The following is an 8,630-nucleotide window of genomic DNA, read 5'->3' as shown; positions in this document are numbered from 1 at the left end:
TTAGGAAACTGTACAGAACCATGTTCTGTACTGGGACACGACAAACCCCCTTACTTGATATACGTTGCCCTCGACGTCTGTTCCCTTAGGGAGAGGAGCGAAATGGCCACTGGGCCATATGCAGTCCTGAAGCATGAAATACAACATCCAATTCCAGGCTGATGGAACGAATATGAAAACCGATGAACTGATGATGAGAGTCTCTGTATATAATGTCATCCATACATGCTCTGCAAATCTGATGAACAGAATAACTCTAGGACTTGCTTGAGATAAGGATTCTTATCTTATGAATATACCTACGACTATAACAACATTACTTATACTTTTTTTTTGTAGGTATGACTATGAACTATACACAACTAGTGACTATGCATATAACAGACCTAGCTGACTAGAAATTTCGGACTGACTAGGACATTTTATGAAACTGGACAAAATATATGACATTCTGTTATGACTATGACATCACACTTTATGAGTACTGCGGCATTTGATTAGTACTATGATATATCTGATTATGATTGACATTTGACTGACTATTAGACTTGGTATGCATGGTGACGGCAATGCTTATACATACACATTGACATGACACCACTCTTTATTTTTGCTGTTAGACACTGGTTGCGGATTGGGTTGCCAGAGACTTTCTGCCCAATTCCTTGGCTGCTAGGGTCTATCGGCATTACACACTTACCCCTAGAACACTTTACTCTAGATAACATTTGACATTCTGTTACCTTACTTTTGTATGTGCATTTGGTTAGCTACAGGAATACCTTCTGGCCAGTAAAGTACCCTGGGCACGCAAAGACAAGAAGAAATGACATTAGTTATGACATTTTAGTGACTAACAGTGACTGATATAAGAATGCTACAGTCCCTAATGTATATTTGACTGAAGTTTGTGACTTATGTACATGACTTTTGTGATTTAGGCTTATGTGTACTGAACTTATGTGTGTACACTATTTTGGTCAGTCTAAATATATGGCTGTGTGGTTGTGTAAGGTGTTAGTGTGAAGGTGGTTTTCTCATCTCCCCCAGTGGGGCTGGGGCAACACCTTTGTGGTATCACTAGAACACCCTTAAACAATGCTGTACACATGTACATTAAACCATTTATACTTTATTACATTTTGTTAGGCATAACTTTTAATACCTGCTATTCTTGAGTGCAAAAGGGCACAAAATATATTACTTTGACTTTATATACATTTAAGTTCACATATTGCTCAGTAGTCCCAATACATTATGGAGTCTCTGGTTAGAATCACGGCCATAGCCGGGCACAAGACTTACAAAAACGTTGCAGGACAAACTGGCTTGACGAAAGTCTGTCAGGTACTCTTTGAACGTTGCAGAGGTGCTACTGCACAACAGTCAGTCTTGCAACAAAAGTTTGGTTACACTTCCTGTACCCAAAGTTACTTAAACTGCTTTCTTTCTCTTCCAGTCTCGCCTACCAGGTGGGATCCTAAGCTGCGAGATAAACCTAGGGTTGCGAGACTGGGCCCCTTGCATGGGGTCAATATGGGAGTCCTAGGATACATGGGGCAATCTGGAATTGGTGATGGTGGGGCTGACAGTAACCACCACCTGTACTGGAGAAGCTTGCGCCACAGAGGGATTACTGGTTGGTGCCTGTTCTTCTGACCAAATCTCCGCCACTGCGGGGGTGGGAGTAGGCCCAGGCACTTTCGTGGGCACTCGCTGGTTAGGCCAAACCTCCTTTACAGCTGCAGTAGGCCTGGTTTGCGGCCCGATGATCAGGCAAAACCTCACAGGAGTAGGCCTGAGCACATCTGTACGGGAACGATGAGGTAGATACTTGGTGTTTATCGCTGGTGGATCAGGATACTCCTCCTAGACGACTGCTCCTTTGGCACTTGGGGGAAGTAGACCGAAGGGATCTGTGTCCCAATCTTCAGAGGGAAAATAGGCAAATGGGATCTTAGTAGGATTCTTGCTCTGGTTGTTGCACTTCTTTAGGGATGCAGTACAGCTGAGACAGAGAAGGTAGCCATCCGCCGTCGGCACATGTGCTATAATTTTGCCCACTGTTTTCTTCCTATGGCTATACCCCTTGATGGCTTGTAGGCTACTGGCCCTGTAAGAGGCCTGGTGTGGTGCTGCAGCAGCCTGGACTGTACTAGGTGAGACCCCCCTTCAATGATTCCCCCTTACGGTGCAAATCTTTAGGGGCATTGCTGGGCACTAAAGGGTGTATACAGGGGCCCCTCAGTATCACCAACTTACCTTTTGCAGGCGTTGGCAGACTCTGCGCAGCAGCGGGTACTTGACCGGAACCTCCAGAGGCGGGTGCAGTCACCGGAGTTCGTGGCACAGCTATGTCCAAGGATCTTCCTGCTTTGGTCCCCTCGGCAACAGGCTCCGGTTCAATCTTCGGACTCCTGGCACACATGGATCGCTGGGACTCCGCCATGGAATTCTGGATGTACCACTTGACAATACTGAACCCACAGTGCCTACCAGAATGGTACTACCAGGTGCACATGGATAAAGAAGGTAACCCAGGTGAATGAGATAGGAAATGTTGGAGAAGTGCTAGATATAGACAGAAGGTACAATGAGTCGGTTAGATTGAGAAGTGGCCAAAACACAGACGTCAATAGGTATTTAGATATTTAGGTAGTGCCAGAAGAGGGAAATAGATGTCACGTGCAACACATAAGTAAATCCTATTGAACCATGCCATTCATAAAGTGACAACAACGGAAAAACCCGCATAGACAATACATAAAAGGACATAACCTACTTAACCTGAGGTTTCGTGTACCAGTAAGGCAGTATCCTCATACTTGCAGGCATAAAGAAGATTATTACTGCTGCGTCCTGAGACTTGTCACAAAAGAAAATATAACATGACCAGCAGGTTACGAAGACCGAAAAAGGGCGAATTTCCCACCAACAGGTAAACGCGTGATAAGACATGAACATACAACAAGAGGCCCAGAAGCTATATCCACACCAAAGAACTTAACATTAACCACTTAAGGACTCAGGGCGTACCTGTACGCCCTGAGTCCGCTCCCTTTCTATAACATAGCGGGTCGGGCCCAGCTTCTAACAACGGCTGGGACCCGTGGCTAATAGCGCGTGGCACTGATCGCGGTGCCGTGCGCTATTAACTCTTTAGACGCAGCATTCATAGTTGATCGCCACGTCTAAAGTGAAAGTAAACTACTCCCGGCTAGCTCAGTCGGCTGTTCGGGACCACCGCAGTGAAATTGTGGCATCCCGAACAGCTGGAACACACAAGGAGGGTCCTTACCTTCCTCCTGTGTGTCCGATTGCCGAATGACTGCTCCGTGCCTGAGATCCAGGTATGAGCAGTCAAGCAGCCAAATCATTGATCAATGTTATCCTATGGGATAACAATGATCAATGTAAATGATCAGTGTGTGCAGTTTTATAGCCCCCTATGGAGGCTATAATACTGCAAAAAAAAAAAAGAATAAGTGAAAAAAATAAGTTAATAAAGATCATTTAACCCCTTCCCTAATAAAAGTTTCATAAAAAAAATAAAATAAAATAAACATATGTGGTATTGCTGCGTGCAAAAATGTCCGAATTATAAAAAATATATTGTTCATTAAACCGCACGGTCAATGGCGTACACGCAAAAAAAATTCCAATGTCCAAAATAGCGTATTTTTGGTCACTTTTTATATCATGAAAAAATGAATAAAAAGCAATCGAAAAGTCTGATCAATACAAAATTAGTACAGCTAAAAACTTCAGATCAAGGCGCATACCGCCCCCTATGCAGAAAAATAAAAAGGTTATAGTGGTCAGAATATTACAATTTTCAACGTATTCATTTTCCTGCATGTAGTTATGATTTTTTCCAGAAATTTTACAAAATCAAATCTATATAAGTAGGGGATCATTTTAATCATACGGACCTACAGAATAAAGAGAAGGTGTCATTTTTACCAAAATATGTACTGTTTAGAAACGGAAGCCCCCAAAATTTACAAAATGGCGTTTTAGTTTTTTCGCACAATGATTTTTATTTTCCATTTTGCTGTAGATTTTTGGGTAAAATGACTGATGTAATTACAAAGTAGAATTGGTGGCACAAAAAACAAGCCACCATATGGATTTTTAAAGGGGTTGTGCGTTGCCCTGCAGTTTGGAGCTCCGCTCACAGCGTCCGGAAGTTCATTACTCCGAACGTTGTGTGTGGGCTTCCGTGTTCGTGGCTGCCGGGCGTGATGTCATGCCCGGCCCCTTCATGACGCCACGCCCGCCCCCTCTACCAAAGTCTATGGGAAGGGGGCGTGACAGCTGTCGCGCCCACTTCCCATAGACTTTCGTTGAGGGGGCGGGCGAGACGTCACGAGGGGGTGGGCGAGACGTCACGAAGGGGCCGGGCGGGATGTCACGTCCGCCGTCCGCGAACACGGAAGCCCGCACACAGCGTTCGGAGTAATGAACTTCCGGATGCTGTGAGCGGAGCTCCGAACTGCAGGGCAGCGCACAACCCCTTTAAGTGAAAAATGTTAAGAATTTGGATTTTTAAAGGTAAAGAGGAAAAAAAGAAAGCACAAAAACGGAAAAACCCGAAGTTCTTAAGGGGTTAGGACGTGTACAACTAAGACCACAATCACACGCATAGTAACAAACGTAATTGAAAGATAGAGATGACATGAGGCTCGTGGACTGACAGTGCTATCTGCCTCTAACAGGGGCGTATGTGATGTACAAAAACAAATGACGACAAGAGGCTCGTGGATTTATGATACAATCTGCCCCAAACAAGACGTTTGTAACGTACAAAGGAATAACAACGATATGAGGCTCGAGGATTGTAAGGCAGCCCCTCTCTCACGGGAGCATGTGACATACGAAAGGCATGTAAAGTGAAGGCTTAAAGGGGTACTCCAGTGGAAAAACTATTATTATAATTTTTTTTTTAAATCAACTGGTGCCAGAAAGTTAAACATATTTGTAAATTACTTCTATTAAAAAATCTTAATCCTTCCTATATTTATTAGCTGCTGAATACTACAGAGGAAATTCTGATGACATCACGAACACACTGCTCCCTGCTGACGTTATTTTAATAATAATAACACTTTATTTATTGTTGTCCTTAGTGGGATTTGAACCCAAGGCGCCAGCACTGCAAAGCAGCAGGGCTAGCCACTAAGCCACCATGCTGCCCTTAGCATACATCTGCTATGCACGGTTGCTAAAATGTACAGAGATGTCAGCAGAGAGCACTGTGGTTGTGATGTCATCAGTGTTCCAAAAAGAAAGGAATTTCCTCTGTAGCATTAAGCAGCTAATAAGTATAGAGATAGGAGGTCGCGATAGGAGGACGGGATAGGAGGACCCGTTATGTCCTGCACCCTCAGGGGGCATTTTAAGTAAGGGGCACATAAAAGGGGGCATTATAAATCAGAGCACATTATTTGTTAGCGGCACAAGACAGGGGGGCATTATAAGTGAGGGGCACATAACGGGGCCCTGTCAGTCTGCCGGAAGTGGCCATTCCAATGTCCCCCGCAGGAAGCCGCGGCCAACACATGGGATACAAGGAGGGGGCATGTCGGCCGGCACTCCGTGCAGGGTTCAGTACACCCCCTTACAGCAGACTGCAGGGGCCCTGTTCAGGAGATTGTAGGGGGTCCTAGTGCTCGGATGCCCCACAATCTATAACTTATCATCTGTCTCGGTGTCTAAATAGGCTGTAAATAAATGAAAAATAGATGCTGGCAGCAGTGGGATAGATAGAAAGATAGATATGAGATAGATAGATAGATAGATAGATAGATATGAGAGATAGATGGATATGAGATAGATAGATATGAGATAGATAGATATGAGATAGATAGATAGATGATAGATAGATATGCAATAGATGGATATGAGAGATAGGAGATAGATAGATAGATATGAGATAGATAGATATGAGATAGATAGATAGATATTAGATAGATATGAGATAGATAGATATTAGATAGATATGAGATAGATAGATAGATATGAGATAGATAGATATGAGATAGATAGATAGATATGAGAGATAGATGGATATGAGATAGATAGATATGAGATAGATAGATATGAGATAGATAGATAGATGATAGATAGATATGCGATAGATGGATATGAGAGATAGGAGATAGATAGATAGATAGATATGAGATAGATAGATAGATATGAGAGATAGATGGATATGAGATAGATAGATATGAGATAGATAGATATGAGATAGATAGATAGATGATAGATAGATATGCGATAGATGGATATGAGAGATAGGAGATAGATAGATAGATATGAGATAGATAGATATGAGATAGATATGAGATAGATATGAGATAGATATGAGATAGCCCCGTTGCAAATTACCTCACGGCCAGTGGGCCAGAGCTGGAGCCTGCACAGCTGAATGAGGGTCCATACTGACCGGACAGCATATTGCAGGAGGGAGATGTAGCTGCTTCCCAGCCTGCAGCATGAAAGGTACCAAGATACATTACCGTATTTCCTGCATCATAGTTAGGATAGTGAACAGTGCCTCTCTGCGATGTATGCAATCAATCCTCCCACCAAGACCACAGCGTCTGGTGCGACGATGTCTTAAGTTAACCTTTACCTGTCTCATATCTATCTTTTTTCTTTGGAAAACTTAATAAAGAGTACGCTATCAAACCCAGCGTGAACCTATATGTCTCTATAGTACTAAAATCAAGCATCTGCTATCAAAAATGATAAATTAGAGGAAATTTGTCATCTATTCACACTGTTGGAGATTCTACCAATATGGCCTCTTTTAGCTGCAAGAACTGTGCAGCATGTTGAGTTATTCTTGACGTCAAAACTACAGAAACCTTATTGAAACCCTGACAGACACCATAGTAATCTATGCATGTTAGATATTTTTTACTTTGCCTCATAAACTTTACTTAGTAGCTAAAAAATTAATAAAAATAAAACCTGATGCACATGTGTAATACATTTTGAGTAATTTAGGACTTCTCTTCATGACACGCATTCCTTGTCCAGAACATTTTAAGGGTATGTTGCGGATATGCTGAAGTTTTGTTGCAGATTTTGACTTCTATAAATACATAAATTGTGAAAAACAGCAACAATATATACAGCGCAGCCGCACCTACCTACACATTCCTACAACAAGGTGTAAAAACTGTATACTGGTGCACATTTCATTTACCTGGATATTACTGCTATCAGCAGCAGCGCTGTCCAGGAAAAAGGGAACCTAAGGAGGAGGCACCAAAATGGCAGGGGCTCAAGCCCCCTTTCTAGTCTATGGGGGAGATTTATCATCGCTTTTAGAGCATTTTTTTTGTTTATGTTTTGGCGCAGTTCAGGCGCAAGCAGCATATTTAGCGACTTTTATGCGTCTTTTGATATAGACAGTTTCACTCTTTTTTCCTACCCGTAGAACTTTTTCTTTTTGACCATGCAGTGCTCACGTATTTATCATTTGCCACTTTTGTCAAAAGTCGCTATTTTGTGCGCAAAGGTACTTTTTTAGGCGCAAAGCTACACCACCTACCAGTATACGTGGGAATCACTTCAACCTTTAACCTCTAATGGACGACAACATCCCACTCCCCTTCTATGACACGTGCTCAGGAGCTGAGCGCAGGTCATAGCTGGGTGGTCCTGGCGGCTATCTGCCACCAGGACCCATCTCTAATGCCAGACATCACCGATCACAGTGATGCCCGGCTTTAACCCCTAAGACACCACAATCAAATTTGATTGTACCATCTAAAATGCAAGTAAAAATGTCCCGGCAGCTCTTTGAAGGTAAAAACACCTAACCTGCCAAATTCAGGACCCGGGAAAGTGTTTACTTCCCTCCCTCACAAGCGTCTAGAAAAAGTGTATGTGGTAGAGCTTTTCCCGCCACAGCAGAGCTGCGCAAAATTCCTCATCCTGCTGCACCTTCTTGATAAATAAGATGCACGCTAGTCAAACCCACCACCCAAATAAATGTGGGAAAATGTACATAAAAAGAAAGTTGCAACAGCACTCTTGGTCAAAAAATGGAGGCTCTTAGCGCACTTTTTGATCAAAATGTGTCCCCCCATCCACCACGCGGAGGTGGCCTCATATCGGATGGGACCCTAACATGATAACTCCCCTCTGCTGTGCAAATAGCCTCTGACTGTGTGACATGCTGGATCAGCCATTGACTAAACCACCTCCAGTCTGAGAGGGGTGGGGTGCACGGCTAAAGAGGGTGCCACACCCCCCAACTTACAAAGTAAAAACAAAAAGGAAAAATAGCCAGCACCACAACCTAATACACAGGTGCCCGCTGCTGTGGCAAATACAAAATGTACAAAAAAAGAAAGTTGCAACAGCACTCTTGGTCAAAAAATGGAGGCTCTTAGCGCACTTTTTGATCAAAATGTGTCCCTCCATCCACCAAGCGGAGGTGGCCTCATATTGGATGGGACCCTAACATGATAACTCACCTATGCTCTACCGTAGACATTCTTTGATAAATCTGGGCCTATGGGTGCACGTCCCTGCTGGCGCAATTTATGTAAGAATTTGACACAATTTTTTCTCCCCATTGTGCACCAGTAACATTCCTCCTAGTATCCGTC

The sequence above is a fragment of the Hyla sarda genome, chromosome 8 (assembly GCF_029499605.1).
Source record: "Hyla sarda isolate aHylSar1 chromosome 8, aHylSar1.hap1, whole genome shotgun sequence".
NCBI classification, from domain to species: domain Eukaryota; kingdom Metazoa; phylum Chordata; class Amphibia; order Anura; family Hylidae; genus Hyla; species Hyla sarda.
Note: the sequence above shows the minus strand (reverse complement) of the source record.